Genomic DNA, 15,123 nt, shown 5'->3' on the forward strand with positions numbered 1-15,123 from the left:
TTTGGTAGTTAGCACTGCTTTACACACAAACTAAAAATGCCCTACACTTTATTGACACAGTCATACCAAACTGCTGTTACAAGTTCATTTTATGCTGTTGCTCTACACATAAAACCCAGGTCTGCATTTCTATAGAGATAACATAAAAATCTTACACGTACATAGAATATAGAAACTACAAAAATATTGTTGTGAATCTAGATTTGGATGGACCCCACCAACCGAGTCGGACTGATGGAAAACAGATTTCTCCTGTGTTACTACATTAGCTGGTTTGCTTCCAGCTGTGGGATCGACACAATAATGTCCTTGAAACAATTAAAAAAAAACAACAACAACTAAAGTTATGTACAGTAAACTGCTGCTTTTATGCAAAGTAAATGAGGTTATGCTACGTTACCTGTTGCATTATCAGTGCCCTTCACTTCTTAAATCAGCTTTGTTTTCTGTTCAACATGCCATCTTCCTATGACCACAAATATGTGTCCCTGGAATTTGAATCATTTATATTCAAATTTGAATTGCTTGTGTGAATAACAAAATTTGAAACTGAATGTATTAGTTTGGAGCTGAATTCCAACTTGAAACTGAATGTAATATTATGAAACTGAATTCATTTGCTCTGAAAATTTGATCCTCACTGAAAATTCAACTCCCTGTATACTTTCACATTCAGTTCTCACAATTCAAATTCAGTTCTTGAATTCATTTTCAGTTTACTGAGGAAGAGCGGATCATTGCAGATCATTGACTCTATATAAATAGTCCACACCTACTGCATGCTGCATGCTACTGCATACATCTATGCGTTACATTAACGCACATCTGGACAATCACTGCCACCTTCAAAAATTTGCACTCTACACTTTACATTTTAATTATGTATATTTATGCTCCCTGTCTATATATTTATGTTCTTTGTAAATATAGTTCTTTTCTTTTACTATAACTGTCCTTTAGCACCAATATACCAAGACAAATTCCTTGTATGTGCAAGCTTACTTGGCAATAAAGTCTGATTCTGATGCTTTGGACCACTTCCTGTCCCACTGAGCCATAGACTTACATGGATTGAAAAACATTTCTTTCTATTGTAAATGAGGTTGGGCTGTCAAACACGGCTATATCACTTCACAATATATTTTAATGATCTTTTGACTGTTAATGTAAGTAAACTGAAATTGAATTGAATTTAAACTGTGAGAAGTGAATTGGGAGGTATATGGACACTTTGAAATGTGAGAGTGACATGTACTCCTCATTCCCCTGTCATGATGTCCTGTGACAGTTCTGTTGATCAAAAATCTGTTCAAGGCAGACGTGCATTCAGAGCCTGTATCTAAAAAGGAGAATCTATAAAAGCATCCAATCTGTGGTCTCTGGGACTCGCGCTTAGAGATGCTAAAGCAAACACACTGTTCTGCCTCAAGACTTCCTGAGTTTTAACAAATGAAATGGAAGGAATAAAAAAAGACTGGAGGAGATGCAGAGTGGCTGGGTTCATGAATTAACTGACCTTACTATTCTATGATGGAGCTTGTTGCAAAGTCTCCAGGCAATGGAATACAATACAAGCTGCGATCCGCTGGCACAAACACACAAACACACACACACACAAAGGACGCACCAACACTTACTGTATTGTGTTTTATTCTAATCTGTGGCAAAGCAAGATTATTTACACATGCACTCCACTCAAACAGTGACACTTAACAATAGGAAGGAAGTCGCTCTGTGACAAGAGACAAGAGCACAGACGTCCCTCTCTGCTCGAGTGCGTATGTGTGTGTGTGTGGGTGTGGGATGAATCTTCCCCTGAGCCAAGAGGGGCTCAACACACACAGGGTAAACATCATTGGACTCAATCCCGGGTGAGTCGATATTGGGCTTGTCTGAGTGCGGGACTTTATTTTTCTCTCCCTCGCTCTTGTTTTCGCAGGCTGTGACCTCAATTCCATTGGGGTCATTTGCTTATCAAAGGCAAGGACTGGAACTTGCAGGTCCTGAGTGTGTGTTCATTGTGACCAAGGAAATTCAATTAGGCAGCATCCCTACTGTGTGTGTGGCTGGGATTCATCAGTGGATATAGGAGGATTAGGGTTGGGTGACTCTACATCAGGGGAATGCACCATTTCAAGGGAGAGAGTTCACAATGGTTGAGGGGAGACATCACAGATGAACGCTTTTAAGAATGCACTGTCTGCACATCCTGGCAACCAGTCAAAAGCAGGTTCTAAGTGTTTCATTTCCTCCTGTGGTTCTTCTTTGTACTGGGTGGCATCAGTGTCATCATCAGCACCACCAGTGTCCAGAGCTTCTTTTCAAGAGACCAACAATCTGCTCTTCCTCAGACCAATTACTTTACCTCTCCTCCGTGAAAGAGCTCCTGACACCGAGCCAGGTTGTCAAAAGAAAAAAAAAAAACAACCAAAAAAAAAACCCAACTTTGGAACTAAACAGCTTCCTGAAGTCAGTTTTAAAAGAGGTTCATAACAACTTACACAGTATTTCCATTTTAAAGTAACAGAAAATTAACCCCAGGTCACAAAACCAAGGGCATACCTGCTTTATCAACAAGTCTTCAGACTTCCATTACCATGTAAAGTAGAGCGGTGATGGGTGGCCCATGCTACCTGACGTGGAGAGCTAAGAATGGCAAGTGTCTCCTAACAAGGATAAGGTGGCCTTCTGGGTGAAGCATGGCTCTATTAAACAGCAAATGCGACGGGAACAGGAGGGGGCAGAGGGAGGAAAAACAAGCCTTGAGTTCACATGGAATGCAGCAGTAGGGCCTCCCATTCAGCAATGCTGGGTGAGGTTGCGACTCAAGTCAGTGGGACGGCATTCTGGGTCAAGGCTCTGCCTCTGGTTATGGCCAGCTTTTCAAGAGCTTCTTTTGATTGAGCTGTCCATTTTCCACAATGAATGCACGCTGCAAGGCCCCTGCTGATGCTCTGAATGTCGTTACAGATTATTCATGGCTGACAAACAGGCGAGCAGGTAGCGCTCCAATCAATCCGGCTAGGTTCAGCCCAATGCCACTCCAAGGAGAGTTAGGTGGCGTCTCGACAGCGGGGGATGAGAAGTGTAAATGGCGCCGGACAGAAGAAACGCTAATGAAAGTCATGGAGCAAACACGCCTGTTTTAAAATTCCAATTCTGTTACTAATGGGAAGTGCAGATCCCTTCCAGACCTCGGATCTGCACAGAAATGTGCGAGGGGATGGGATTTTGAATGAAAATCGTTTGGATTCAGTGGTAATAAAGAATAATGATGCAAACACTCTGCATGCTCCAGTAGAGTGACATCTTCACTCTGCAAGAAATTTCACTGCCATATTTGTCAGTGACACAACACCTCGGTAAGGGCACACAGGATGTCACAACAATGCACTGTGCAGTATACATAAATGACGCTTCAAATTGTGTTTTTAGTTGCACAGGTGTTCACAGGTTTGGAACGCGATAATGAATTGATGCACAAAACTTCAGAATAGCTTATCTGTGTCACCGAGCGCAGACATCACATGCCAGACATCGAAATTGCGTTTCTGTTTATGTATTTGCCATTTCTATCTGTTCACTGGCCACCATACAAAAGCCACCAGTGATTGCATCAAACGGACATTAATTCAAAGCAATGGATTTTTCTATTTACACTGTCCCTCCATAATTAGTTTGCCTAACCTTTCCTTAATAGCATACGGACACACACATACATATACACACACACACACAGAGGCTGTGCTCTGATTTACCACAGTGCCCTTACCAAAGTGCCCTTGTTGTAATTACTCTCCATCCAATATCCTGACCCCGATGATTGGCAAGAGCAGAATGTTCTAGATGCCACAGTCTTCAGGCTGGGAGTGACTGGGACCCAGCTCCTTTATCTCCCACACACACCTTGTCCTACCTCGAATGAGAACACATTGGAGGTGAAGGCCTTGAGCACTTTGCTTCTGCTTCCATTACATTCTGCAGAGTGGGAGGATCTGATAGAACGTTACCCACATGAAAGCCGTGATAATTTGCTCAGGCTAACATGTTTCTATCCCCCTTGTCTGACATGGCCTTGGGCGCTGAAGTAAATAAGGAAAGCTGCTTCAGGTAAGTCAGCCTGGCTCTCATCTGGTTGCAGAGTGCTCTGCGCCATACAAATTGCATTAGGGTTTTCCCCTCCCTCCTCATGATCAGTTGGTCCCTTTTGGGCCTTTGGCCGGCAGTGTTGTCAGAGTCAGAAAGCAGAGGTTTTTTGGTAATCCAATGAAGGTGTGTGGGCGAATGTAAATATTCAGCACAACAACAAACAGCATTCAGTAAACAGCCTGGGGGAACACACAGGCTACGAAAGTCTTTCTACAAAACTCAACAAAATTTTTCCACATTTCTGAAGCACTTTGACATACTAAAATTTATATTTGCTCTTATAATAACATGCAGTATCTAATATTGTAACATACTAAATAAAGTTTGTAGGTAAATTCAATTTTTTTATTTGCACCAGTTTACTCACTATTTCTAATAAAATGGTACACTAAAATGGCATCGATCTTTAACAACATTAGCAACTGTCCATTTTACATCTCTTTATATTTATTACTGATCCAGTCAATAATACTAATTGTCTATGCTTGTGTGCTTATGTGTGTTTTCTTTAATGAATTTTATATGCCATATGGTTGAGTTATTGCTTTACTAATTGTCTGTGCTTATGTGCCTTTGTATATTTTCTTTTAATGTTTTTTATGCTATCAACCTGCCAAGGACTGCAGATTCAAATTAGCCTCTGTGACTACATATGGCACATTTACATGATTGACCAAAGTGCTTGTGTTAATTAATGCACATTGTCCTTTATTAAATAAAATAAACATAAACATAATTGCTCCCTGATGACAGTGTGTGTGTGTGTGTGTGTGTGTGTGTGTACATATATATATATATATAGTATCAGTCTAAACACCTTGTACCAGGTAGGGAAAATCCCCTGTTACATATCAAATGATAATATTTTCTTGCAGTCCTTCAGTGATTAAGTGAAAACACATTAATTTATAGAAAAAGGGTTACAGCACACAATAAGTATCAGTCTTTCAGAATGAGTGAATATTTTAGCAAGTACCTATCAGTTACACTTCAAACTCGACTTCTTCCCCTTGCTAAAAAATTCACCTAGTTTAACACTGTGCAGCCTGCCTGCCTTACAAGTCATGAGCTGCTTTACCTTGTTAAGAAATGATATGAATGTTAGCAGTCTCTAATGTCATGGTTGGGCTGGCATGAAAAAAAGACTTGCAGCATCGTGAGAAACCTCTGGATAGTCTGTGTCAACATTGTGCTGTGATGTAGATACAGAACGGTTGAGTGTCTCTAAATCAATCTCTCATGAAGATGTGTGGGACAAAGTAATACCCTCAAGTCTTACCTACCACCCTCGCACCATGACACACAAGAGGCTCTCCAGCAGAAAGCAGCAGCAGCTGAGGTGGGACATACTATGTATCCTCACATAACGGTGAAAATAAAACTATATTTTACGATGAAAAAGTTCTACGGTGTAGAAGATGAAGAATATAAATAAAACCCATGTTTTTTTCCTGCCATAAAAGAATCTATATGTAGCATATGCTGTAGTGTAATAAATGGAAGCTACAGCTTAAAGGGATAACGCCTATAAAATGTTCACAACATCAGTCTTTAAACTTGCCCCAGTGGTCACATGATGTTGAGTTAACATGGTCTTCATTCCAACCTGGACCATGTTGTTGAGTCCAGAATCAACTATAATGTGGTGCATGAGGGGATGAAGTGCTGTAGACCGAACACGGATTGGGCCTTTAAATATTAATTTCTTTGTTGAAATGTGACTGTATCAATTATTAACAGTTTAGATGCAAGACAGAGAATTGTGGACTTTATAAATAACCTGACGCTGAAAATTGAGAGAATGGAGTGAAAGTACGGAGCGAACCCCTGATCTTGGTTTGCTATCACAGGTAGCAGGTGTTGAGAGGTGGTGTTGGAATAATATGCAAAGACGCAGCAGAGATGATGACATTCCTTAAAAGAGGAAAAGCAAATATAAGTGATGATTTAAAGCCCAGAGATGTGATATCCCAAAGATTTGAAATGGGCTGCAACTAATTTTTCCATTTTTCATCGAAGACTCTTTTCTTGATAAAGCAATTAATGATTCAATCTATAAAATGTGAGGAAATTGTGAAATATGCCCTGGAGCCCAAGGTGACAAATTTACACTGCATCTGAAACAGTTTAGTGTCATATAAGACACAGAAAAGCTGCAAATCATTGCATTTGAGAAGCTGTAAACAATGAATATGTGTCTTTTTTCCTCAGAGTGACTCCATTAAATTTCTAACACAACTACCTCAGAGGAGAGCTGACTGTAACAAGAGGAGAGTGCACAACTAACACTAAATGCATCAAATATATATTTGGAAATGTCCTGGAATTTAAAATGATTGAAAACTGAAAATCTCCCTGTGCCCCGTGACTGCCCTTTAAATACATGTTGTACTGAGATCTCTTGAAAGACAGAAGAAAGAAAAAATAACAAACATCTTTAGAAAACAAACACATCGTCTAAAAACAATGCGAATGAATTATTTATTTGAATCGCATAAAATCCTCAAGGTAGTCTCCTGATGGCTCCCAGACCAGGAGCTGCTGTTCTTGTTGTTTCCAGCACGCCTCATTGAACACCCTGCTCCCACGAAAAGGTTTCCTCAAACCCGTGCTGCGTCGTCTCTGCATTTTCTTCTTTGTGTGTTTGTGGTCGACACATGCTGACCACACAACGCTGATTCCAGGGGTGTTGTATGTGGGCAGGGGCATGCTGATGATTGACTTGGGCTTTTATTCCTTGGAACATGAGGCGGAACAGATTTGCCTGGCTGTTTTTCACTCTGTCACCCACCTGACCCAGAAGTGTGGCAGCCTGCATATACAGAGTCCGTCCAGCAAATTCTGAAAGTACAGTATAGACTGCACAGGTTTAGGTGCCTTTAGTTACGGAGCCTGCATCTTACCTGCGTCTAACATCTTATTTGTGACACTTCCACAGAAAATTTTCTGTGCCCCTTTTCATATTTTACACAGCACTTCATGAGAAGATTGAAGCTATTTTTCTTCCCTCACTGCATAAAATAGTCCTTTCACTGTGCCACCACTATCCCATACCCAGGACACCCTGCAGCTTCTAGTTTAAAAGTAGGAGAACGGTGAGCTGATGTTTGTTGGAGGAGTGTGTAAAATACCTATACTGAAAGTCTCCTTGGGGCCAAACACACAAAGCATTAACTGTCAGCCACTGAGTTGCTCTGCCTATCAAAAATCTCCATGGACTATTTAGCTGTCAGCTCCCTCACGACACCTCCCAGCTCCACTATTTTTAAACGAATTTGAGCAGAGCAGGTGTTGATTGACACCACAAACTCCCACTCTGTCTCCCTCTGTCAGCATAACACTCGCATCTTTCATTTCCGAAGGATGTGGAGGTAAGTTGAAAGATAAAATTACATTACAGTAAAAAATGTAAAATGAGAAAAATAATCTGAAATAACAAGGCGGGGAGGAAGTTTACCGGCTCCTCTCCGCTCCACTCTCAATCCCACCGTGTTAAAACAGCACATTTTGAGGTGCATTGTGGAATCCAAGCACATTTGCAACTTTGGCCTCTATTTGCTCAGCACAAGGGCAGTACAAGTGGCCTGGGTAACGCATGTGCTGCATTTCATTGCAGCACAGAGACCACATTTTATTCAGATGTCTCGGTTAGGGCGCAGAAAGCTTAGAACTACGGTTAGACGGATCTGAGCAAATATTTCCATGTAGCTCTGAGGACCAAGCCGCTTTCCAGAAAGGTACACAGACCACTGTGTGCCTTTGGAAATGTACTTTAAAATGCACTTCACTTGAGGCTTTAGAAACTGTTATCATTCCTGCTGCTAAGTTAAAATGCTGCAGACTATGTAACAGAAAGACCCAGCAATCTATTATTATTTCAATATGATGAATTCATGATCACACAGATTTTGACATGCTTTTGCTGCATCACTGAATGCACCCCACACACAAACTACAAATGCAGCCCTGAAGGACTATATTGATAACATGTCTGTCTTTACCAGATGTGGTAAATAAATAACTTGAACTGTTGTGAGAGAGAAGAACCACTAAGAGTGCTAAATGTATTCCAACTTCCAGCAAGGGCACAGCTTTTGTGAGACTGACAAATGCAAAATTACTTTAGAGAAAAGAAAAAAGCGCGAGGCTGACGCTGGATATGTTTTGGTGGGAGGACAAAGGCTGTGCGTGTGGGAGATTGGAACGCCAGCGTTGTTGTTTGACAAATGGTAATTATCATTTTTTTTACCCACTTTTGTTCCACTAATTGCAGTTAATTTTGAAATTCATTATTCCTACATGTCAAGACCACCTTCAAAAGAACAGACCCTATGTACTCCAAATTTCCCAAATAAAAATACGCCTTACACAAAGTCAGAGACACCGAGAGATGCGGCCTTTGTATGAGTCTATTGGAGGAGATCAATCAGCACAGCTGGTTGGTGTTTAATTCTGCCTGCATCACTTTTGTCTCGCGGCTCCAAACACACTTGCAGTTGTCTCAAGGCCAGACAAACACGGGCTTCAATTAAATCCACTTTGACTCCCTTCTCACCCGTGGCTTTGCTTTGAGAAAGGTCTGACTCCACACACACACACACACACACACACATTCACGGACGCAGGCACCGGGCTGACCTGCCTGCGCAGCCTAATAGAACACGTTGGCAGATGTGTCACGGGAACAATTCACCTTGCCATCTGTTTTTCGGTGCTTCATGGCCAAATCCTTCCCCCTCCGTCCTGCAATCAAGGACAGGATGAAATACAAGTCCCATTATGGGGTAGCAGCTAATAATGCATTATCAATTAGTCCCCTTGGCTACTGATCGATGCTTAGCAGGTGGTACAAGGCCATTTCGTTCATTTAGGGCTATATTGTCCTCTTCCCCCTGATTCTCTTATTTCCTTCTGTTCATTAGATCCTGGCTGGCAGACCTATCAGGTTTTGCTTAAATTGCAGCAGGACTGTTCTTCAATATTCCATTAAAGATCATGTTTAATCACTCTTGTGTGGCCCCAGTGCTATTAGGAAGACCGTCCTGAATTAACCTGAATTTTGACAAGAAGTATATGACAGTGAGCTTGCCTCTGCTTTCACATTTTACTAAATGTCATTCATGTAATGGTACCTCCTGAAAGTCTCCTATGAAGGTAAAGGTGTTTATCTACGTACATGTTGACCTATACAAGGCCAAAAAAAGAGAGGATAAAAAATTATAATACAGTGACAGAGAGAGGGGAGAGTGGGCAGAAGCTGGTGTGAGAGGTGATTGGCTGCAATAATACCATGGATAAGTACTGAGGTATTAAAATAAAGGTTACAGATCATTTCAGCTAAGCCTAGCTTATCTCCCCCTTAGATCAGAAATTAAATATGTCATCACATTACAATCCAGGATCTAGTCAATCAGAAAATACATATTTTATACAAATGAATCCCAGCTGGCTTGCAGACGTAGGGGGTTGGCCCCGTGGTGCCATAACACATTATTAGTTCTATTCAGAAAGCGATAGATGGTTTTAAAAGATTTACGGACTACGTCATATGTGGTATTTAGACTTCAAAGGATGGACAGAGGACAGGAGCTGATGCTGATAAAAGCAAAGTAGAAGCAAGAGGTTATATTCCCTTATAGCAGTTTGAAATAATATGTGGGGTTGTGTAAAAAGGAATATTCAAGAGTTTACTAATATTGTGTATGTAATTCCACTGTAAATCTACTTTCATTAAGTACAAGGCACACGTGTAGCATTCGATTATTTCTTCCATCATCTTCTGTTTTCATTGTTGAAGCCTTGTCGACATCCGGTTCAATCAACAAAGAAAATATAATCTCCCCCTATCTTTATGAGGTAGTTGCGGAGGTTTATTGAAATAGGAATGTGAAATGCATGTATTTTCCACCTGAGAGGTTTTGCTGCAGGGGTGACAATGCGACGCGTGGATCAAAATCGTTTCCATCAATTCTGGCAGATGAAATGCAAACAAAATCAAATCAGTCTGGCCCATACAACAATCCTCCACTCAAATGCCAATCTCCCTTCTCCTCATCATGTGTCTGATGAGAAATCATAGTGTGTGAGAATCTCCTAATCTATGCAAACACACTGTCAGCATTGATTTGTTCGGAGGGGATATGTCTTTATTAGGAACTCGCCAGACGTCTCCGTTTCTCCTGTTCTATAAGGGATGACCTGGGAAAGACACAGAGCTGGCTGGGGCTTTGGAAGCAGTCACAGCCATAACAATTGAGAAAAGTTACTGAGGACAGGTAATGAGAACCGATAGACTCTAGGGTGGATCGATATCGGACATTGATACCAGGAGAGGAAGGACAAATTGGGACATCTCTTTCCTTTTCCATGTTCAGAGGAGCTTTTGAGACAAGTGGCCCTGTCTGTCTGTGTCTGTGTCTGTGTGTGTGTGTGTGGGAGGGAGTCCATAGTGTTCACACAACACAAAAGGGTGTCAGTGAGTCTAACTGTAACTGTGCGGTACACACAGCTGGAGCAGCTCTTTTGTCTTTGCCGTGCAGAATCAGTTTCAATAAACAGACCTGTCTGATGGGGGCAGAGGTCACATCTGCTGGAGATGGTTATCCTCACGTCATGTTCTCTATTGGTTGAGCTCCGAATACTGAGCAGTCCGACTGAAGCATGTCTGCACTTCAGACCTGGGTCAGTTATTAATTTAAACCCTTCAAGTTACTTTGACGTTTGCCCGAGCCTGCTGGGAGTGAACATGGATGGAGTTTGCTGAATATTGCCTCTGCTGTGCAGGGCCAGACCAATTTATATCAGAAATGGCCACATTTCTGATATTACTTCAACTCGGTTCTTCCGCATGAAGGTGAAGGGATTATTGATTACAGCCTCTGCTCTCTTAGATCAGTTTGTTTTCTCATTTGATATCCTTTAGTAATGAAAACATGCACAGAAGTCACTGGGACTATGGGAATCCCTTGACATTCTCAGTGTGAAGTGCATTGGTCATCAGGCGAACATCTGGAGACAGGCAGTCTAGTTCGACTTTGAACAGAGGTCTAAAAATCTGTTTCTCACTGCTTCTCTAACACACAGGAATTTATGAGATGTAGCATTTTAGAATCATTCAGATAATGAAATTCATTACTGTTACTTGGTAAGAAAAAATCACGTGCGTTATTCTTATCTTAACTGTATTGGCATTTCTAGCAAGGAATGGGCAACATGGACACAACTGACAACAAATTATATTCTACATTGCCGAGCCAGTATTTTGTGCTACAACAACTACATATGTTGATAGTTAATCCAGTGAACTGAATACCTAACAAATTAAGGGGCCTCTTTATATTGAAGCAAAATTCATATAAAAGTCTGAAGCAGTCCCATAAGAACATTTGTAACATTACCCACAAAAGCTTATTGCATCCAGAGACATTATAGAGAGATCTACCTTGATATAAACAGTATGTTAAAAAAAAAAACACAACCTAAAAAATATCTGATGATATTCAGTATATTGTAATTAGTTCAGCTCTATCTGAATAAATGAACATTGCTAATCTGCTCTGTAGATTTTGAGCTGTAACACTAATTGTTTTTTTTTTTTTTTCACCTTGGTCAAATTTAATTCTTCTCCATTTTAGGGCTGTGACTCAGCCTCATCTTTGATACTGTAAGCATCCTGAAGTCGGTAAAAGAGCTTTTATGTATTCGGCTCCATCTGCCTGTAACCTTCTGTAGTTGTATCAAAAACTGCAAAAATTTGTTTCTCTATATGATTTCAAATCATTGCTGCAGGAACTGGGCACTCTCTCTTGGCTGCTAATGTTATGGGGCATTTTAGCCAAGGTCTACATGTCTGACTATTGCACAAACTCATAGATCTCGACAACATGAATATGTATGCATATCTATACATTATTCCCAGAGGAACTGATGAAAATGTTGAAAAATGCTCTCATTCTCACAATGTTAAGGAAAATTGTAAAAAAAAAAAAAAAAAAAAAAAAAAATTCTGGGATGCACCCCTTTAACCAAAATTGAATGGCTTCTTCCTTGGCCCATTCTCCATCCCTCCACCAAGTTTGGTGCAAATAGGTTTGGTGCTTTTTGCATAATCTCCCTAACAAACAAACATACAAACAGACAGACATGGGTGAAAACATCACGTCCTTGGCAGAGGTAATTAGACAAACTCAGAAATGCTTGTGGAGCTCAGCAACACCATTTTCCCATTTTTATCTTTCATGAGTACTCTCACACATGTTGTGGCAAACCAGCAGCCTATTTCTACAGAATGTTTATATTTCTGTAGGACTGCTCATTTCATTCTTTCTGTAAGTTTGCTTTATTGTTGATGGGTCATTAATCGATCAAAAGACTGAAGGATTATCATGTTGAACAAAGGAAAGCAGAACAAACGTGTGCATCATCTCCAGCAGTGACTCTTGACTGTGATGTGTCTACATCCCATTTCCATTATTTTACTATTGGAGGCATTAGGAGCGTTAACGACATCCAAAGCTTGACTCTTGATTTACATAACAAAGGAACAAGGATCCTTGATGAGAATCCCAGTCAGTTTAAACAAACCAGGCAGTCAAACTGAGGCTGATATCTCAGAAGCTTTTTGACTGTTGCTGCCTAGTCTCATTGGTGTATAACACATCTCTGTTTTTTGCTGATGGAGAAAACTAGCATGGATTCTGCCAACCATGGGCAGAAACAATCACTCAGTCAGGTAGAAAATCTCTAAAAGTTTCTATGGGCTATTTTGAGAGGGTGATTTTTCACTGTTACACTGAGTATAAATTGTCAATCAATTTTTGTCAAGTCGGGCATGTCTCCCAACTCCTCATTCCTCCCTCCTTAAGGCATCGTGTTGATATCGGGCAGCTTGAGGTGTGACACCAGTCCTTGTTGCTTGGCAACAGGTATGAGTTTAGAGTCCAGTGTGACTGTGACGACCAGGGTGAGAGGACAGCCTGACAAGCCTGTACCGCGCGCGCACACACACACACACATTCAGCTTCACCACAGTTGGATGTGTGCGCCTCACATGTTTCTTGCAGGAAGGGGGATTAGAAGGAGCCATCAGTAAACTCCTCAGGGCAGCACTGACATTAAACAGCACAAGTGTTTGAGAGATCGATGTGGGTACCTTGGAGCAGCCATACCTCTGGACAACCACGTGTCCTTCACAACTGCACAGCCCCACATACGACACATTCATCATCAAAGGCAGCAGGACCTCAGAGTGATGTGGAGAGCTGCGAGGAGGCCTTGGAACTTCACAGGGTTTGTAAAGACGGAGCCCCTTGCTGCTGCAGGGGTTCGATGGCACCCGGCACGGCAGATTTCATAGACAAATAAATGCTGACTATAACGGCTCATAACCACATGGCAAATGGTCCATCATCATTAAATGTTGGCAGAGCAACGTTGCATTGGTAATGTGATGTTCCCATAAACTCTGCGGTTTATGGGGCACATCGTGTTCTTGACAAAACTTGCTATTGACAAAACGCAATTCATATTCATTGTACCAAAGTTAAGCAGTCGACTCCACAATGTCACCAGTTTGTGAGCTGCATAAAATACAGAGCCGCAAATAACATGTCACACAATCAGCAGGCTTACATGCACTTCAATAAGCAAGTTACTCAGAGAAACCAGGTTAAGCATTTGTACATGCACTGGAGTAATCTGGTTCTACAGCAGTTATCAGACTTTCCTCTAACCTTATTCTGGAAGCATGGCTCACTTATTTAAAATGTGTTAGTGAGAAGACGCTGTGCAGTGACAGGTAGAGGGAATGAAGCTTTCCCTCACAGTGCAAATGTGTCTGAAATTTTAAAATGGTCAAACGCTCAGTGGTGGAAACAGACTTATTTAAACTTCTGGGGACTACTTTCTGTTAAATTCAATTCAGTCACACTTTGGAAGGAATTTGTTGAAAAATCACAGCGTGTAATTCTCTCCTTTCATCCTGTCACTTTGTTGCTTTCCCTATCTAAAGTCTATCTTCATGCACATGTGTACTTGTAAAAAGACGATTATTCTTTCAGAGTCTTACTCTGGCAGAGAAACTAGTGTTAATCTACCTGGGGAAACCAGGTTTCTTGTTTACATGGCATTTAAGAAAGCAGTTTACTGGAAAAAGTAAACCAGTTACTTCAGGGCAAGTTAATACACTGACAGTAATATATGTAATAATTATGTACTTATGTGTCATGGTTCATCAAGGCTTTGAATTTATTTGTGACGAAAAAAAATTCCAGTAACCAAAAAAATCTTCTTTCCCCTCAGAGGATTTTTGATATTGGTAACACTTTTAATTTGCATCCATCCCCTCGACAACTGTGAGAAACCGTGAGAGTAGAACTGTTAATGAAACAACACAAGAAGGAAGATAGTTTTGGGAATTGATCAAATTTTATCAGTGTTGACTTGCTGACAATTTCTTCTTAATGATCCAAATCCACAAGCACTCCCCTGAGTGTTTTCTTTCTATTCTCCAAACAGGAACTACAATTAACTTTTCATACTTTTTTATTGCCGTTATTCACAAGAGCCTGACTCCAAGATGACTCTAGCATCCTAATACACAAGGTCAAAACAAGTCAAACAACTGAAGACAGTATGTGAATGACAGCAAGGTTGTGAAATGACACAAAGAGCTCTAGACGAGACGCAGGGTGTATTCGATTCTTCTTCTTCCGCTGGCAGTCAATATGTTCAAAGAACAGTGAAACAAACTCAACTCTACGCAAATACAGCCACATTTTAGTCTCTTCTAACTCTTGCAGTACAAGGCAACAGCTCCTGTTCTGCAGAGAACTGAAGCTTAAATCACTCAAAGTAACTCGCAGCAGAGAATCTTTTTAAAAAAAATTCTGTTTTTTGTTTTTTTGTAGAACAAAAAACAGTAGTGGGAGAGGACAAGTCAGCATGCACACCAATCAAAGCCTCCGTATGGGAGAG

At 40.9% G+C, this 15,123-nt stretch overlaps 1 protein-coding gene across 4 annotated transcripts in view; it reads right to left on the reverse strand.

Annotated features, from left to right (window-relative positions):
• The window catches only part of unc5a (unc-5 netrin receptor A), a 122,587-nt gene that overhangs the window by 45,229 nt on the left and 62,235 nt on the right, over positions 1-15,123 (reverse strand). The gene's annotated exons all lie outside the window — the stretch shown is intronic.

Source organism: Lates calcarifer, linkage group LG8 (genome assembly GCF_001640805.2).
Source record: "Lates calcarifer isolate ASB-BC8 linkage group LG8, TLL_Latcal_v3, whole genome shotgun sequence".
Taxonomy (NCBI): domain Eukaryota; kingdom Metazoa; phylum Chordata; class Actinopteri; family Centropomidae; genus Lates; species Lates calcarifer.